The sequence below is a fragment of the Mesocricetus auratus genome, unplaced genomic scaffold, assembly GCF_017639785.1.
Source record: "Mesocricetus auratus isolate SY011 unplaced genomic scaffold, BCM_Maur_2.0 Super-Scaffold_100031, whole genome shotgun sequence".
NCBI lineage: Eukaryota > Metazoa > Chordata > Mammalia > Rodentia > Cricetidae > Mesocricetus > Mesocricetus auratus.
In genome coordinates, this window is record NW_024429212.1 from 12,498,224 (window position 1) to 12,516,422 (window position 18,199).

General features: G+C 37.7%; 1 long non-coding RNA gene across 1 annotated transcript in view; it reads right to left on the reverse strand.

Moving 5' to 3' along the window:
• LOC121135171 overlaps positions 1 to 17,944 on the reverse strand; it is a 32,053-nt gene extending 14,109 nt beyond the window's left edge. The window contains exons 1-2 of the long non-coding RNA XR_005872380.1: positions 17,905 to 17,944; positions 2,046 to 2,157 (exon numbers count right to left, since the gene is read on the reverse strand). This is a non-coding gene — a long non-coding RNA (uncharacterized LOC121135171). The remainder of the gene's footprint in view (positions 1 to 2,045; positions 2,158 to 17,904) is intronic.
• Between the last annotated feature and the right edge of the window lie 255 nt (positions 17,945 to 18,199).

Below are 18,199 nucleotides of genomic sequence, written 5' to 3' on the forward strand. Positions count from 1 at the left end.
CAGATATAAATATCGAAAGGAATCTAATGCATATATTCATTTGTAACAGAATCTAAAGCATTTAAGACAGATTTCTAAGGTCTCTTATATAAATTTTCTCTTTACATAACAGTTATTTCCTTTTATAAATGAATACACATGCCACAAATTATCCTCATGCAGAGACCTGATCCTGTGATAGAACAGCAGAATTTTGTGCATATCGAATGAACTGGCACACAAGCCTTTTTTTTTTTTCCAGAAACAAACAAACTGTGTTTCTCTGGAATGGATCTTACTTTCTTTCACTTAAGAGTGTGTTTCAGATAATCTAAACAAATCAAAGCCTTCTTTTTTCACATTTCTTTGAAAAGTAAAATAGCAGAAATTTAAAAAATAAGGTATTTGCCTTACATTTTTGTAGGATGAGATTTCATTAATAAAAACTATGTTTCTGAAACTGAGGTTCCGTGTGAAGGATGATCAGTTCATTTTACATGAAAATAACATTCTCTAATGTGCTATCTTCGTTTTTATTCTAGGTCTCTTCATGCCTAGATGTGGATAAGGAGTTTGCTTCCTCTTACTAGGGAACAGTACTTAGAAGACAATTTCTAAGAATAATGTGTGCTCATTTAATATTGAAACCCCCCTCTCACTTTGCAGAGCCAGTGACTGTATGCATCTGTTTTCATACCTGTGTGTAAATACAAACACATAGAGGTAAGACCCACAGTTAAAATCCATACAATCTCAAGCAGGAGTTCATTCAAATTCTTACTTTTCACTATTTTTGAGTTTCTTCAGATTAGTGAGCTGTCTTCCATTAAATTTCAAATGTGAACTTAATTCTTAAATGCTTGTATTGATATTCATATTAACCTATATACATATTCAGGTTCTTCAGAGCTAGAACCAATGGAAGGATATCTACAAATGGTTCTATTGAATCTAGTTATGATTTAGTATGAGAAATCAACCATGTGGCTGTTGAGTTGACAGAAAAGCTGCTGTAATTAGTTCTGTTCAACTTGAAAGTCAAAGAACCAGTAAAGATGAAAATTTACCCCCTTGTCTATGAGTGGGAAAAGATATTTACAACTTCAGAATTTAAAAACAAGGGTTCAAAGAATTGTGTTGGTGTGAATACATGGTAGTAGTTCTGACACATAATTTAAAACTAGGTAGCCTATGATTGATGTGGTTCATAACCAACAATGGGTCTTCTTGTCATCTATGCACCTGCCTGCTACTATGACACTTACCTGAACTTTGTACCACAAGTGAGCAACAAGGTTAGGATACCTTCCCCTCTTTCTAAAAATCAATTGCCTAGTTCCTTCTTTCAGAACTACTTACATTATATTGGGGAAGGAGAAGCAGAATATTAATAACTTAGAAATTCAGAAAGACATTCTTTATAAGCCTGAAATAAGAGTCCTTGCACCTGTGGCTGTAGCAGGGTAGTGAGAGATGTGTACTGTGTGGCCAGATGCCTTCTTTATTCCGACCTACCAAGATCGTTCTAAACCAATGCACTGAGATTCATTAGACTGACAATTCTCTAATATTTTTCTAATAGTGACGCTTCACCATCAATTAGCTAACTAATTTATCCTTTAATACCACTCTTTGCATCACGTCTTGTACCAGCATATTTTTCCTGTATCACCTAATTCTAGAAGCAATGGTGCACAAATGCACTCTCTGAAGTTAACGAATTAAGAGTGTAATTGTTTATATCATAGCTTACCGCAGGTGAAACTAGGAAGAAACAATGACATGGATAAAACAATATTTATAAAAGTCTCCAACTTAAGCAGGTGTAAGGGCCAAAGATAAAATCATTTCTTCTCCCAGAACTGGCAGCCCACCAGCCGAAAGAGTGAAGAAACAAAGCCAGGAAAACATCAGAGGTCTGAAATGCACCCACAAGTCCTCTCACTTCTGCCGAATTTAGACCGAGCTTATTTCCATTTCCTCCCTTTGTTCCTTTCCCAACAAGAAATCCTGCTGGAGGGAAAGCTTTGCAAGTTATCAACCTGAGCAAAGGTTTTGTGACCCACACTTTCTTAGCTCCTTTGTGTCCATGAGTCACCAAGCTGCCTCCAAATTCTTCTCTCCATCTTTTCTAGGTTTCCAGGAAGATGCTGCAATCGGCCATCTACCTGGTTCTCCCTGGAAGTACATGGTACAGATTGAGAAGAAAGATCGTTTTCAGTTTTACACAGGTATTTTTCTCAATTAGTTACATCTACAACCTCCATCCCTTTTTTCCTTCTTCTCCCACCCCCACCCCTGGCCAAGTGGAGGCATGGAGACTTTTCGGACTGTCTGAAGTTTCCTCATAGGTCATCATTGGAGAATATCAATTTTCTTATGCTATCTTTAATCAAGTGGAAACAAGTTGCCGTGGTGTTTTTTTCTCCAGAATCTTAGTTTAGACGCAGGATGAGTTTCCATTCCAAACCTGTCTATTGTTTCCTACAAACAGAAGTTCCCTTTGTGTTTCCTAGAATCAGTCACAGCATGGCCCTTTTGCTGCCAACCAGTACCATCCTTTACTTCTCTAGTAAGCAAGTGGATGGCTTTGTACCTAAGCCCTAAGAATTGCACTGACTGACTATATTGCTGTCTTCATCTGAGTCTTATCTTTGATTTCACCCACAGTATTTTCTTGACTGTTCATATCCTAGAAATGGCTCCCAGTTCATTCTTCTTTGACAGAGTATAGCTTTTCCCAGTCTCATTTTGAAAATTAAACATTTTATTTGGTTGTCCGTTGCCTCCCTCGCTTTTGAACAGCTGTTAGAAACAGAAGGGGAGAGGCAGGTATACACAGCCTCAAAGAAACTTAACATGTTACCTTTCTCCTAATTTTCAAGTTTAAGGATAAAACAGACAACACAATGAAATTAACTCTGGGTAGTATTTCCCTAAACCCTCAAACTGTTTGGTTAAAAAAAGGTGCACCTGCCTGTCCATATGTTACGTTTTTACTTGAATACCTAAGGCAGTACCCTATGAGCATAATAGCCACTGATTAAAATATGTGGGACTAAATCAGAGAAATGGTAAACAAATGGGAATTCTTACCAGTAAAAATTGAAATAGAAGCTGACTGACAGGCTGACAGATACACACACATTTACAAAGTTATAATGCAAAATATGGGAGGAAATGATATTTAAAAGGCAATGGTGTGTGGTGCAGTGGCTGTGAACATACAAGGCTTCCTCTGTGTTCACCAGCCCCTCCCCATCACAAATAGCAACAGAAAAGCATCCTACTTCAGGAGCTGCCTAGGAAGTCAATTTAAAAATCCTGTGGCTATCTTAGTAAAATAATCAGGTAAGAAAAAAACAAACAAATTGATTTTCACTGAGTTATTTTTCAAAATTCAGTAAATTGTAAACAAAAGACTGACGTTTAGAATTTATTTTTTTAAATTATAACTCCCGAGACTCATCATCTTATTCATGCCTTGTTTGATTATTCAATTGTTACTTGATATGTTTTCCATTGAATTGCCATTGCTTCATTCACTTAATATAATAACCGACTAAAGAACATTGTTACTTGAGAGAAAAACCAACTCTTTGTCTCTCTGGACAGATAAAAGTATCTAGTTTTCCGCAGTATAGTATGATTGAAACAACAAGGATCACCAGAATTAGATGAAAATTGGTGGCGTAAATCAGGCAAAGATAAATTAGTAAATTTATAGAAAAAACTTTCCATAATTCTTATATTGTTATTCCTAAGGATATACTAGCTTTGGGAAGATTAAGGAAATAATAAACAATTGAAAAGAAAAAGACATCCTTGAGTACACAGAGAGTAAGGCCAAGAAGTTGAGAGTAGATATGTCATGAACCTAGAAGGAAAAGTCCTGGTATCATTCTACTCAAGAAACATGGAAAGAAAATGTCTGTTAATGACATATTTCCAGACTCCAAGGTCGGCTATGTCCTTCAACCCTCATCGGAGATTCTGCTTCTTGTAGAGCGTGGGAATCAACACAGAAAACCAGAACTGGACAATGTATAGAGAGCGAGCGACGGACTCGGATCTCTCAGTCCTAAGTGGATTGTTCGCATCAAGCCCTCCCTCAAGGCTGAGGAAAACGTGCAACAGAAGAGGTTGAAAGATCGTAAGAGCCAGGTGTGGTGGATGACTCCGAGGATACAAGGCCTTCTAGACACAGCAGGACTGAAGCCTGCGTATGAACTCATTCAGACTGTGTCAACACAGCAACAGACCTGCACAGGTTCAAGCCAGAAGGAAAAAATAAATCCCATCAACTGACACAGGGAAGCGATCATAAAGTTTCACCCCTAACTATGAAGCCCTTTGTAACTGGTGCATTCTAGAAAAAGAGAAATATTTTTTCTGCAGTGGCATGACACAGGGTATATTGGCACACTGCAGGGCAGACCCCACGCCGTGCAGGTGTTGGGGAAAACAAACCAAGTTCCACATTTTGTCTTGTTTAGTTTGCTTTTGTGGACTTTTTGTTTCTTTTATTGTTGTTATTGTCTTGGCTTTTTTTTTTTTGTCCTATTGAGTTTTAGTTTGCTTTGATATTAGTTGTTTGTTGTTTGCCTGAGAAGGAGAGAGACAAGGTGAAGCTGTGAGAGTAAAGAGGTCGCTCTTGTGAACAAACCGGCAGTAACCATGGCTGAGAAAGTGTATACGGAGTAAGATGCTGAGTCCCTTGGGCATATGCTGGGTCACATTGAAGATTTACTTTTATTATCTTGACACACTACAAGTTTCTTAGCAAAGCTCAGATTGTGATGAAATTGAGTTTTCTTTTTTCCTTTTAAACACCTTCACATTAATTAATAGCAGCCCAGTCATTTGTCACTTTTTAAAGGAGAATAGGTATTTTGTATTTGCACTGAGTGATATATTCCTTTATAACAACCACTTGGCATTCAAATGTTTAACTCTGAAGCTTTTAGAATCTAATATTCCCTGGATTATTTTTGAGAATTCTTTCTAGTTAGGGTACATGCCCAAGAACAGCCATGACACCCTTACTAAGAGGGGATGAGGGATTCTCAAGCCCTTTTTTCTTTTCCAGTGTTTGCCTTTTTACACCTTTTCAATTGTCTGCACCATAGCACTTCGCAGAAATGGGTCCTGCTGAGTTTGCTCCACCAGGCTCTACAACTTGAAGCTTCATAATGGAAATCTACTTTTCCTTTTACACTTAAATTTTAGAACTTTTCAAAGAAGCTTAGAGTTTTTCATGTTCACAGGTCAGCACAACCTTAGTCTTTTCTCTGTCTGTGTGTTTGGCTCCAGTTTATGGACCTCTGTTGTACTCTAAAAGTTCAGCTATATTTGAGTAACAGCACCTGGACATAGTGGTCACACTACTAACTTCACCTCACCATTAAATCACAATGGCCCTAACAGCAACATGGGTGGTAATAATACCTGTTGATACTGCATTTAGTGTTTGCCAAGTTCTAGTATGAGCTGCACACACACACACACACACACACATCCAAATGTATGTATTTATTTGGAATTTATAACAACTCTACCACTTGGGCTCATAATCTGTCTCGCAGATGAGAAATATGAACTTCAGAGTGGACAGTGAATCAAAAGTCACAAAGTTCACAAAAAGGACATCATCCAAGTGAAGCCCATGTGAAGATGACAGAACCTTTTCCTTTTGAATAAAGGAAAAATATATATATAAGTATTTCCAGAATAACCATCATATAATACTGTCTTCTTAGAACTTTATTAATTTATTTTGTTAGTTTGTATTGTTAAATTATCCAGTTCTCATAAGAACCAGACGATGTGATTTTACTTTACAGGTGTTATAATTTGTAGTGTTAATTACATATTAGTCAATAGAAGAAGGTTGTCCATTGTCCTGATTAGCTTGCTATTGCTGTGATAAAAGACTGAAAAGAAAACTTGAGGAGGAAAGTGTTTATTTCATCTTCCGTGACTGGATCACAGCCCATCCTTGAAAGATTCCGGGCGTGGAGGTTAAACAGGGCAGGAACCTGAATTAAAGAACGGACTGAGAGGCTGCGGTGAGATGCTACTTACTGGCTTTCTCATATTCATCTACCTTTTATATCCTGCCTGAGCAGCGCAGCACCTGGCACGTACTGAGGATCCTGCTGAAATCACTAATTAAGACAAAGCCACACTGACAGGCCCACAAGACAGTCAGAAGGAGATATCATCTCAACTGAGGTTCTGGCTTCCCAGATGACCCAGGCTTATGTCAAGTTGTCAAAAGCTCACAGCCATACACATGCTGATTATAACTCTAGAAATAATGCATATGCTGATTATAACTCTAGGAATAATGCATCTTCATGATATGTGAAACATCTCTACATTGTGAGACAGTTAAAAATGTTCATCACTTAAAATATAGCATTTTCTTAGCTATGTTGTTGTTACCCATAGTCACCACGATCTGCTGAACAGATTCCTCCCATCCAACTGAACTTTTCTACTGACTGACGTATTACTCTCTCGCTTTCTATAGCGGCCGAAACCGTGTCTTCTACTTCTAGGAGTTCCTAGTGTTACTTTTCAAACATACAGCTCATTGGTGAGTTCCTCTGGTCTCAGTGCATTGATCCTCCAGCTAACTGATATATGTCCATACAGGAAAACATACATTCTCTATCTACCCTGAGTTAATGGCAGCACTGTTGAATCAAGCATCCAAGAAAGTAAATTCATAAAGTGAGCTTGAGTTAATTGAGTGTGCCAAGTTATTCAGAATTAGTAAAGGCTTACTCTTCCCCAAATTTCATAGCATCTATTCAGAGGCTGCCACATTATAGCTCCCTTTTGACATCACTCATCACTCTTCCTCAGCAAGGCTTCTATATGTCATAATAGGATAAAAATCCCAATTAGAAGGAACACCTTCTCTCCCTACATATTTTGTCAAAGTGATCTACTTCCTATTAGCTCTGGGACGATGGACCTAATTTGTTTTAAAAAAATTGAGCATAATACTTTACCTAGGACAACTCACAAATTTATTTTTATCATAAAATTCAATAATTGTGAAGTATAGTTTAAGACTTGTTTTGAAGGCATTCCTATGAGACTATTAATAATCCACTCAGACTGGGTCAATAGTTCCTAAATTTAGCAGCATTTGAAAAATGCCCGACAAACACATACTGAAAGACAGTGGCAGAGTAAAAGTCTACACATCTCAGTAGATTCATATCATATTCTGTGTTTTCAAAGAGAGATTCATAGGTGGATGACCTGTGTCTTGTCCCAAATCTTCTAAGTCTCGTTTAAATACAGTGGTGTTGCAGTCTTTGAATACATACCACTTTAGATTTAAAGGTACCCACTGCCTGCATTTAATTTTGTAATAAGCTTCATGAGTCATATATTTTCTTTGACAAACATTTTAATCTGGATTCCTTCAAAGAACAGGTGCAAACATTTACATGGAAACACAAGGAACAGCGGTTAAGGTGTTTAAATGGATAGAGTAGCTTCTGGCAGTCTGTAAAGGATTCCAGAGTCAGTGTTTTCCATCCAGGAAACCCCAGTGAGAAGAAATAGCTTATAATCCTGTTCTCAAATGTCCAGGGAAATGCGACTGAATAGCCTTGTCTAGTCTCTGATCAGAGACCACCCATAGGGAAACTCTATTTTTGCCTCCAAACCTGAAAGAATTAGTAGCCCAAGTCTGACACCCTTCTGCACTCCTGCCACCCAAGCCTTGCTTTTCTCTCTGAGTCTGTGCCTGGAACGATCTTGTGAGCAGAAAATGAATGATGTATAGTCCAGGTAAGAATACCCAAGATTACAATGGTGCATCCCTAGGCTGCAGCTTCAAGAAAGAGGGTCTTAACTTGTACTTTTCAAACTTTTCCAGTTCCCTCTCAATTCTGTTTCTTTGAATAGAGATAACTCCTTCATTCTTTCACCAAAAACTTAGTGCAAGGGTTTTTTTTTCATTTTTGGTACGGACACTGCCCTAGACTTTAGCCCTGCTGCCCCTGCTCACACTTCTGTTGCTGTCCTAATTTTCTCCTGGGAGACTGCTAGGCTGCTATACTTAAAGATGCTAACTTTCTCTCTCTCTCTCTCTCTCTCTCTCTCTCTCTCTCTCTCACTCTCTCTCTCTCTCTCTCTTTCTCTCTCCCCTCTCTTTATTCTGTATGTGTGGGCAAGAACACACATAAAACTGCAGAAAATTGGTAGTAGATTTTCAACTTGAAAGAATTGGTTCTGGCTGGGTGGTGGTGGCACACTCCTTTAATCCAAGCACTCAGGAGGCAGAGGCAGGCAGATCTCTGTGAGTTTGAGACCAGCCTGATCTAATGAGCAAGTTCCAGGACAGCCTCCAAAGCCACAGAGAAACCCTGTCTCAAAAAAACAAAACAAACAAAAAAAAAAAAACAAAAAAAAAAGAAAAGAATTGGTTCTGTTTTACACCCCCAAGAATTCTGAGGACCAAACTCAGCTCATCAGCCTCAGCCAATAAGTTCCTCCATGTCCTTTGTAATGTCACTAATTCACTTTTTATTTTGGTACATATACATTGTATAGTGGAGGACCAGAAAAAAAATAGGAGCTAGACTTGTTGGATTTCCATGAACAAGTGAATGACATTTCTACACAGGAATGTCACAGTGACAAGCATTGCTTCAGCAAAATCACCTTAACAAAATAATAATATATGATTTGGTTGTATGGATTTTTCCCCTGTACCTCTTCCAACAAATACAAGCAAACACATTTGCTGTTATTGCAAAAAAAAAAAACTTGGCTATGACAGCTGTTTCTTTGGAACTGTTAAGAATTGCTTTGTAATTCAATTCTTTACAAGTCCACTTCCTGTTTGGAAGCACAGAATTTCTGTTTTATGTGCATTTTTTCCAGGATATCAAAACAACATTGAAAACTGATATAAATCCAATTTTATAAATAACTTTTGCAAAAGCACATGTACATGTATCTCTTATTACATAGCTAATGACTATTCCTTGACATAACTGCCAAATTCTACAATGGGACTTGGTCTGAAATTAATTGAATTCTGTCCATCACCAAATGAAAGTTTTAGCTCATTTTAGCTCAATTGTTTATCGAATTGATATCAGATTTCTAAGTCATAGCGATTGGTATTTGTGCAAAGGTAATTTAATCCCACTTGCTTTTTGAGATAAAGTTGCTAAAGTAAACCTGAGAAAATAAAACAATATTATGATTTGTAACATTTATAAATCAATATTGGAGATTTTGATCTACATGTTTTTAAAAATGGTGGCTAAACTAAACAAAAATAGTATGGTTTTAGGTCACAGATTCAAAATCCTTTTGGGACTGTACCTAAGGCAAATTCTACTTTTGGAGTTGAAAGGAAATTAGAGAACTTTAGAGTGGATAAAATGTTTCAATTCAGGCATTTAAAAGAAACAAGACAAACTATTGAACATCTGTTCACTGTAATCACATTGGGGAATACAACATCTTGAAATGAAACTCCAAGAAAATAAAATCACAACTTTCCTGAAGTGTAGTTGGAAGTGTAAGTTTTACAGCCTTTGAATGACTCCTGTTGGTAATTTTTCAGAAAACTTCTAAAAACAAAACCAAATCTCTACCAAATTACAGTGACAGATAATAAACAGATGCACAAGCAAACATATGTAATCTATAGTTGAATCTGCCTTTGACTTTCAAGTGCCTGCTTCCCGAATGGAGGTCATGGTATCTGTTTTATCTTCCTCTGCCTTGGTTCTCTTTGATGGCAGACAGAACAATGATGTGGACTCTTGGTGGTCTGGAGCACACAAGGCACCATTGATTCAAACAATTTATAAACTGTCTCACAAAAGAAAAATCATTTAGAGGTGTGCTCTTCCTATAGCTTCTCTTGACCACCGGATCCCAGGATCACATAGCTATAGAAGGACAGATGATAGGAAGGGAGCACCAGCTATCTTTCAGGGTTACTAGCAGTGGAAGCTGTTCTCAGCTCAAATGTAAATCATACACAAGGAAGACACAGAACTTAATATTAAGGGCAGAAATTCTGTAGAACCAGTTGAGCTGGTTAGAACCAAGTTACTGACGCTGCATCTGCTAGGATAGTAATATATTTTCTAACTGCCCAACTGAGAAGCTTCATTTCACAAAGAATCCATGTTCAGTGTTCCTATGGGATGTTCTTTATGGATGCAAAGGAAAGAGATGGTTAAAATATGTAATCACTTTATGAGAGTTTAATGCCACCATTAAGAAAACTGGCAATTCATAAATGTAGGCATTAGGAAAATGTGTTTCCAACCTCATGCCAATATAAATTTTGCTATTTGGGTGCCAAATGGAAAGTTTGGATTTGTTTACATTCATGCATGCATGCATACATATACATTTATATATGTACACATGAATAAATTTCTGAAGATTTATGTCAGAGTTAAAATGTCCTATTTATGTGTAAATACTATGGGTATTATCTAACCATAAGCTACCCAAGAAATTGAGAAGTAGGGAACACAGATTGATCTTTAACTTCATAAACACTTTCAATATACCTTAGTTAGTGTAAATACACCCTTGTTTTACCTAAGATTTTTGTCTCTTGTAAACTTCCCTTGGTAAAAAAGCACATACAGGTCCTGTGAATGCATCGTTATTTTACCCTCTTTACTGTGATATTACTTTGAAAATAATTTCCATTGTTAGGAGATAACCTGTTAATGCGATGTCATAGATCAATGCATTGTCAATATAATGTACATTATTTCAGATTATTTGTATGAGAGATAATAAACTCCAGATGAAGTTGCAATTGATTTGAAGCTTAATATAAAATTTAAATTGGACAGTTTTGCAAAGAATAGTTACAAGTAAGATAACAACGTTCTGATGACCGGGTCTTATTTCTTGGCTCAATAATGTCATGGAATTGAACGATCTTTTCTTATCTCCTTAGTAGAGTGGGAGGTGGTCACCAATGTGGAGTGTCCTTCTGTGGGTTACAAGCATGTGTTGCTTTTATTGGATGATGAATAAAGCTACTTTGGCCTATGACAAGTCAGAATATGGCTAGGTGGGAAATACAGGGAGAGATACAGGGAGAAAGAAGGCTGAGTCAGGAGTTGACACCAGCAGCCGCTGAGAAAGCAAGACTTGTAGAAAATGAGATAATGTCACAGCCACGTGACGATACACAGATAAATAGAAAGGGGTTAACTTAGATGTAGGAGGTAGACAATAATAAGCCTGAGACATCATCCAAACAACTATAATTAATATAGCCTCGGAGTGGTTATTTTATAAGTGCCTGTGGAACCAGGCAGGATGACAGAAAAGCTTATGGCTACAGGTCACACATATGTATGACATGTCTTCATTATGGGCCCTGATTATGCTTTGCATTGCATTTATGCTAAAATGTAGCCTGCGAGAGCAACCCCCATCTTCAGTATCAAAGCGAGCATAGCTAAGAGAGGAGAGAAGGAGTGAACACTATAGTTGTCTTAAAACAGATCACCACAACAAGTACGTTTCTCCTTTGTATATATCATACTGATCCAAGACAACTAGCCAAGCTGGCACCAGTGTGAAGAGGATACATAATAATTGTAGAGGAAATGAATAACAGCACTGTTGGCTGCCAGAATGTGTTATTCCCAAACTGAATACAAATAATATTCAAATAAGTCCATGCTGAAGGCTTATTTGGAACAGGGCAAGAACAAAGAACCCTATGGTGTCAAGAGTGACAGGACAACGTACAATTCTACATCACATGTTTGGGGCCTTTTCACCAGGGACAGTTCCCTCCCTCCTTTAATGTTCCTTCTAGATGAAACATAAAGTGTGCATAACTGCCAAATTTCCCCAGAGTCTAGGGAGAACCCAAAAAGAAGCTCCTCTATCCCAAACATTTCCCAGAATCCACGCACAGTCTTAGTTCTACCAAATACTCTTTCCTCCTAACTCAAATGCTTACACACTGCAACAGTGTAAGATATAGATTCCTTTCCCCTATAAAGCTAACAGGCCCCAACTTGCTGTATTGGATGCATGTTACCTTGCCATTGCCAAAAATAGTAGCAGCTACCACTCTTAAGATTAATTAACTTATTGTATTGCCACGAGTAGAGAATGCTAACAAGTATGGCCTGTGTTCCTAGTGTCTATGCTATTTATAAATTGTTGCATGACTAATTGAAACCTGCTTTGAAAACAATTCAGAGACTAACTTTGATCTTTATTCGTATTTAAGTGTATTTTATGTATTTTTATTATATGTGTAAGTATTTATATAAGTGCATATATGTAAGTATTTATATGGGTATTTTGTAATATGTTTTTTGTCCATTTCAAATTATATACCTTCATTAAAGACACGATTTTCTTTCTCAAAGTTAGAGGAAGTGTTGCATATGTACTTTCTGGGTTTTGTAATGTTAACCATTAGTTATCTGAATTCATTTTAGAAACACATTTTGTGGAAGTGTGCTATAATGTTAACACATATCACTTTTCAAAATTGTTATGTTAAAAAACTAACCAGCAAACTGATAGCTAAGAGGTGTTGTCCTTAAACAGAGCTCTGAGGGATGGGAATTGTTTCTTTATAGCACAGGCTTTCAAAAGCTGTTCACACCAGCTGACATGGGAAGACACAGCTAGAAGGCAACATTTGGGTAGCTGACACAGGCCTCTGCACACACTGGGTCTGCTTTGTAGCTTGACTATATAGACTAAACAGGCTTCAGAACTAGAATCAGCATATTTGTGGGTCCTAGATCATCCAACATAAAGTGTCTTGTTATAGAAATTTAAGTGTATTAATAGAGCTTGAAAGCATTCCCTACCAGTTCTTCAGATTAAGAATGTCTTCAGTGACCTGGATGAGCAATTGTTTATTAGCCATCCATAAAGGAAGCTACGAATGCAAAGTTTTAGCTGGTCAAGTGTGGTAGGTAAAAGTGTGAGTCTGTTTTATGTCATGTTTCAAGTGTGTAGATGAGAACAGACAGAAAAATACTGGTCAAATAAAGACAAGCTTTGATGCGCTACTGTTATACTATTTATGATTTAAGTATTTAAAGAAAAGCACTGTCTTGGAGATATTAGTTACGTGGTTACAATAAAGCCATTGCTTATTTTAGCTTTTATTTTATGGCTTAGATTGTGTTTACATTTTAAAAAACTTTTTGTTTTATGTATAAGCTGGTATAATGGGGTGACTACATCAGGAGTCACTGGAACTGTTATAATCAGTTAAGCAGGAGTGTAAGATCTCTCCAGAAACCTAAGGAAAAGTGATTCAGAATGAGACTGAGAGTTGAACATGGCAGGGTATGAATGCTCACTGGTTTGGAGAGAGTGGGGGAAGAGATGTGTTTAAAGTAGACCCTCATGCGAGATTCATGGTAGGCGATGAAGTTCTGTAGCTGTGGGTTCTCAACTGGCTGGGAAATAAGGGTTGAATACAAATTTAGAGACATGAAGAGTACATAACAGAACTGAAATATTCTGCTACAGACTGAAGGACTATGAGAAAACAAAACGGTGGCAGATCACACCACTACTCCAGTTGGAACTTCTAATAAGTTCAGGTACACAGTGCAGGGAATACGGTTCCCGTTTAGCAAAATGTGCCATTCTGGAACAAAATGAGGACTTTAGTCACTCTCAGATGTGGAATATTCTACAATTCCACAGTTCTGGCAGCAGCGGGTAAATACCTTTTCTACCTCATACCACCAAATTGTGAGTCATAAACTCCTCAACAAACAAAAAGCAAAGAAATAATTCCTATCCCATTACTTTGCTGTCCTTCAAGGCTTCCACATGACGTTCATAGAACCCCACAGCATCTCTTCCTGCAGAAGAGAGTAAACTGGACCATCTAGTGTTGAAACAGAAGCAGCAGAGGAAGCATGAATAATCCACGTGACTCAACATCAGAAGGCTAAATGCTTCTCAGCCCCAAGAAGAGTCGAAGGGTGACCACGCTGCCTCTGATGCTTCAATTAAACAAGAGCAACATCAAAAAAAAAGGTAAAATAAACATGAATGAATTGTGTTTTGAAAAGACACGGGTAAAGTGAAATGTGTTTCCTTGTGGAAACTATAGTCCTTAAAAGTGAGCTGCAGAATGATGATGCTGAATAACAGAAAACTTGCAGACGTTCGGTTGAAGCATCGCAGACAGGGTTAAGGAAAAGTCTTGGCCAAAGACAAATAGGGTTAGTTTCAGCTGACTACATGTCCAGTCCCCAGTGACTAATCTCTCATGTATGTTTATGTAACTCTTGGGTGGGTAACAACATAGTTAAACCAGAACTCTTTTAAAATAACAAGGGTAAACTACAAGAAACTTAATTGTTCTTCGCGTTTGACAAGTACTTCCCTGTTCTCATTGGCCAAATGCTTCAAAATAAACTGATTTATTTATTCTAAATGATAAAATCAGTAAGGTCAATGTGAGACATAGGTAGGTAATTTTTCTTAAAGGAAAAAATTACTGCTATTAAATAGAAGAATGGAATGCATAAATAAAAAAGAGGAATGGACAATATCGATTGTGATGATAAAAGAAGTAACAGAGAAAATATTTTGAGAGGAAAAAAGTGCAAAAGATTTGATGAGCTGTTCATCATCGTATAAACATGTTTCAAAGGAATGAGCAAAGAAAAAAAATCAAGTTTTTCCTTTTAAATAAACTATGTGAGTCCTCAATTTCTATCAGTCAAACTGACAACATAATCAAAAGTTGAGTGAAGCTTGTAAGCAAAGAGATACTTATTAAATCTAACATTATTTAAAGAATATAATCTGATGAAATAGGTTTCATTACAAAGGGGTACATGGTAAAAATATTTTGGTAAATAACATTTTCCAATTTAAAATGTAGTAATGAACTGTGGGATAGACTAGGTTTAAGAAAACGGTAGTCATAAATTGAATGAAGTATAAATGCCAGGCATTGTGGCAGATATGAATCTCAAATCCATCTTGAGATTCATGAGACATCATGTCAAAAACATAAATAAAATGAATTAGATATCATGAAAAATCACGTTTGAGAACAACGTTATGCTACATTTTAGGGAACACTAACACCAGAAGTAAACTGAGGAATTGCGGATTGTGAACGTAGCAAACAGATCTTAAAGCCAAAGCAGAGTTTAGTATTAGAAAAATGACAGAGACCACTGAACAGCAGGTGCTGACTTATTCTCCTGGCTACGATTTGTAATACCCTACAGACAATGGAAACCCAAGTTTCTTATATATGCTAGCGTGCTTCATTAAAAATTAGTGAGATAATTTACATCTGAGAAGCCTGACTCCAGACACCCGTATATCTGTTTTTAAGTTTTGGATTCTATAATGGTCAGGGATTTATTCTGACATGTTTTTGGTATCTGCTTGTGTGATATTTTCAGACTTCTTTTCTATAGTTAGTTTAGTTCTCTGCTCCAGTATTCCTGAATTCTCTGGCTCTTAGAAATTGTAAAAGTTGGCACTGTCCTTGGGAAACCTAGTTGAAAAATCTTACGGTTTTTTAAAATTTTTTTTTGTTCTTATTTCCAGTGTTGCTGCTGTGCTGACTCATAGTAGAGAGTTGGAAACATGTTTCAGTTGAGTTAATACCTAGGCAGCTATGGAACTCAATTGGAAATAGTTGTCCTGGTGGTAATCGTTAAGTTTCATGGGCTTTTAGCTTGGGTCAAACAAGTGATAAATGTGATAAATAGTTTAATAAATAAAATGACACTAATTAATGAGAATAATTTCACCATGCCCATTAAAAGACAAAATAATGAAGGAGATGATTACAGCCATGCCTAAAGCTAAATGCTGTCAATGCAGCAGGCAACATAAAACAGAGAGTTCTAGGTGGAGTTTCAGAAGTGTGGAACCTTGAATACTGAGTAGTCTGCAGCACACAGCAGTGTTCTGGGACCACGGTACTGGGGAAGCAGCAGCTGATTAGCTATGGCCTTATTCACGGTCACATTTGAATACATCTAACAAAAATTACTGGTGTACAAATCACTGCCTGGCATCATTTGAAAAAGTGTTTCTTTGTGGAATGTAGCATTAGTGGAAGAATACATAGATTTCAAACACCATTTTCATTCAAAAGCATGCTGGGCAACAAGCACTGATGTTGGAGGTAAATGTCCGTCCCATGTAGTAAATCCACAGAGATAGACCAATGGAACTCTGAAAACTTTGTCTTCCAGCTTAGCCCAGTCTAGTGATTTTATACTTTGGAAGTCTCCTTCGGCGTGACTTACTCTTGTGCCTTTTATAAATTTTAGTGTTTCAAGTCTTAGTCCACTCTTTTATCCACCAGGAGCAGCGCGGTTCTCCAGTGAGCATACCTACTTCCAGCCTCTATTTAGTCTTGCCCATCATTCATTTATTTTAATGCATGTCTCGACAACTACAGTTCTAACAACACCGCGTTGTTCTTCAATATGTTTTGCAAGCCGCATGGTTTTTTAAAATTAATTTGTGAACTGTCATCCTTTCATCTGAATTGTTTTCAAATTACGCATGTCATGTCAAGTGTTTGAACCTCGATATTTGAGGTTCCCCTCTGTTAAACCACTTGTCTAGGCAGTATGCTTGTTTATTAATTTTTATGCTTAGAATCAATACAATTTTCAAAACCTGCATTCAGCACTTTCAAGGGCTAAGATGTAAATTGACTTGTAGGACAATGGCATGGTTTAAAAAATAATAGAATGGTGCCACAGTTTTTATTCTGAGTCTTCCCTGTGATATTGTTTCTCTGGAAGTCCCTGCATTCAGACCTTCAGACAATGGATGCTAGCAAAATGATGGGAACTTCCAAGTCACTTCATTTCAGCGACCACATTTTACTGACAGTCAGATAATTTCTCCCTCAGGCACTGACATCTTACCATGACTGCCACCTTTCAGCATTTTCAATTATCACTTTTACTGATTGACACCTTTGAACATTTGTCAACGTGTGTTCAGTTTTTTTTCTGGATGACATAAGCACATTTTGAAGCAGTCAGGCAAGTCAATAAGGTGGACTGTTCAGAGGCATCATTCTGGCATCAACAATGAGACAAGCTGGCCAGAAAAAAAAAAGGCAGTGTGCCGGGATCTTATATTTAGTAATTGCATGATGCAACCATCCGGTTAGAAATCCATGCTCGTTTTAGCGAAGGAGTTGACAAGTGAAATCGAATGGTAGTTCAGTATTTGTGACTGGTCATGTGTGTAAATCACAACAATATACATGCGTATTCACATATTACACATAATGTGCTGTTCTTATGTGAGGGTGTGTGTTCATACGTGTGTGTGTTGAATTGCCGTGTGTGTGTGCATGTATGTGTGCATGTGTGTGTGGCAGGCAGAGTGAGATTTTTGCCATTACGAAGCATCTGACTCATGAATTTCCATAACTGATGTTAACACGGAGGTCTGGTAGACCGTTTAAAAATGACTAAGGTTACTAATGTAATTGAGAGAAAAATCAGAGTTAGAGTCATCCCTGCTATACCCCAGTATTGTTGTGGAATATTTGTTTAAACTGTAAAGATGTATCTTTGCCAAGGAACCTTTGGATTGGTTTAATAATGAACTGAATGGCCAATATGTTATTATTCAGGCATTTGTACTGCCCTGTCCTTGGCGTTCTGACAGGATATACCCTCGGCTGCAGCCACTAAGAGCACCACCTATGTGTAAAGGGAAAACTTTTCCTCGAGAGAAGCCCTCCCACCAGCCTGGTTCCAGAGCCGCATCAGTCCCAAATAAACACACAGGAGGCTATATTAATTATGAAGCTGTTGGCCTTGCTTGTTTCTTACTGGCTAGCTCTGACTTAAGTACGTATCCCATAATTGCTAATCTAAGTATTTCTCTTACCAGAGAGGTTTCCGGGCTTCCTACATCTTGACTCTCTGTGTTTCTCCTTCCCAGAGTCCTTCTGGACTCCTAGTCCCACCTATCTTGGTTCCCTATTGGCCAATAGTGCTTTATTGACATACACACAGGACTTCCCCATCAGCTGTGCACATCCACTTTTAAAAGGGCCCTGCCTACCTCTCCTATCCTCTCTCTCTGTCTCTCTCTGTCTCTCTGTCTCTGTCTGTCTGTCTCTCTCCTCTCTCTCTCTCTCTCTCTCCCTCTCCCTCTCCCTCTCTCTCTCTCTCTCTCTCTC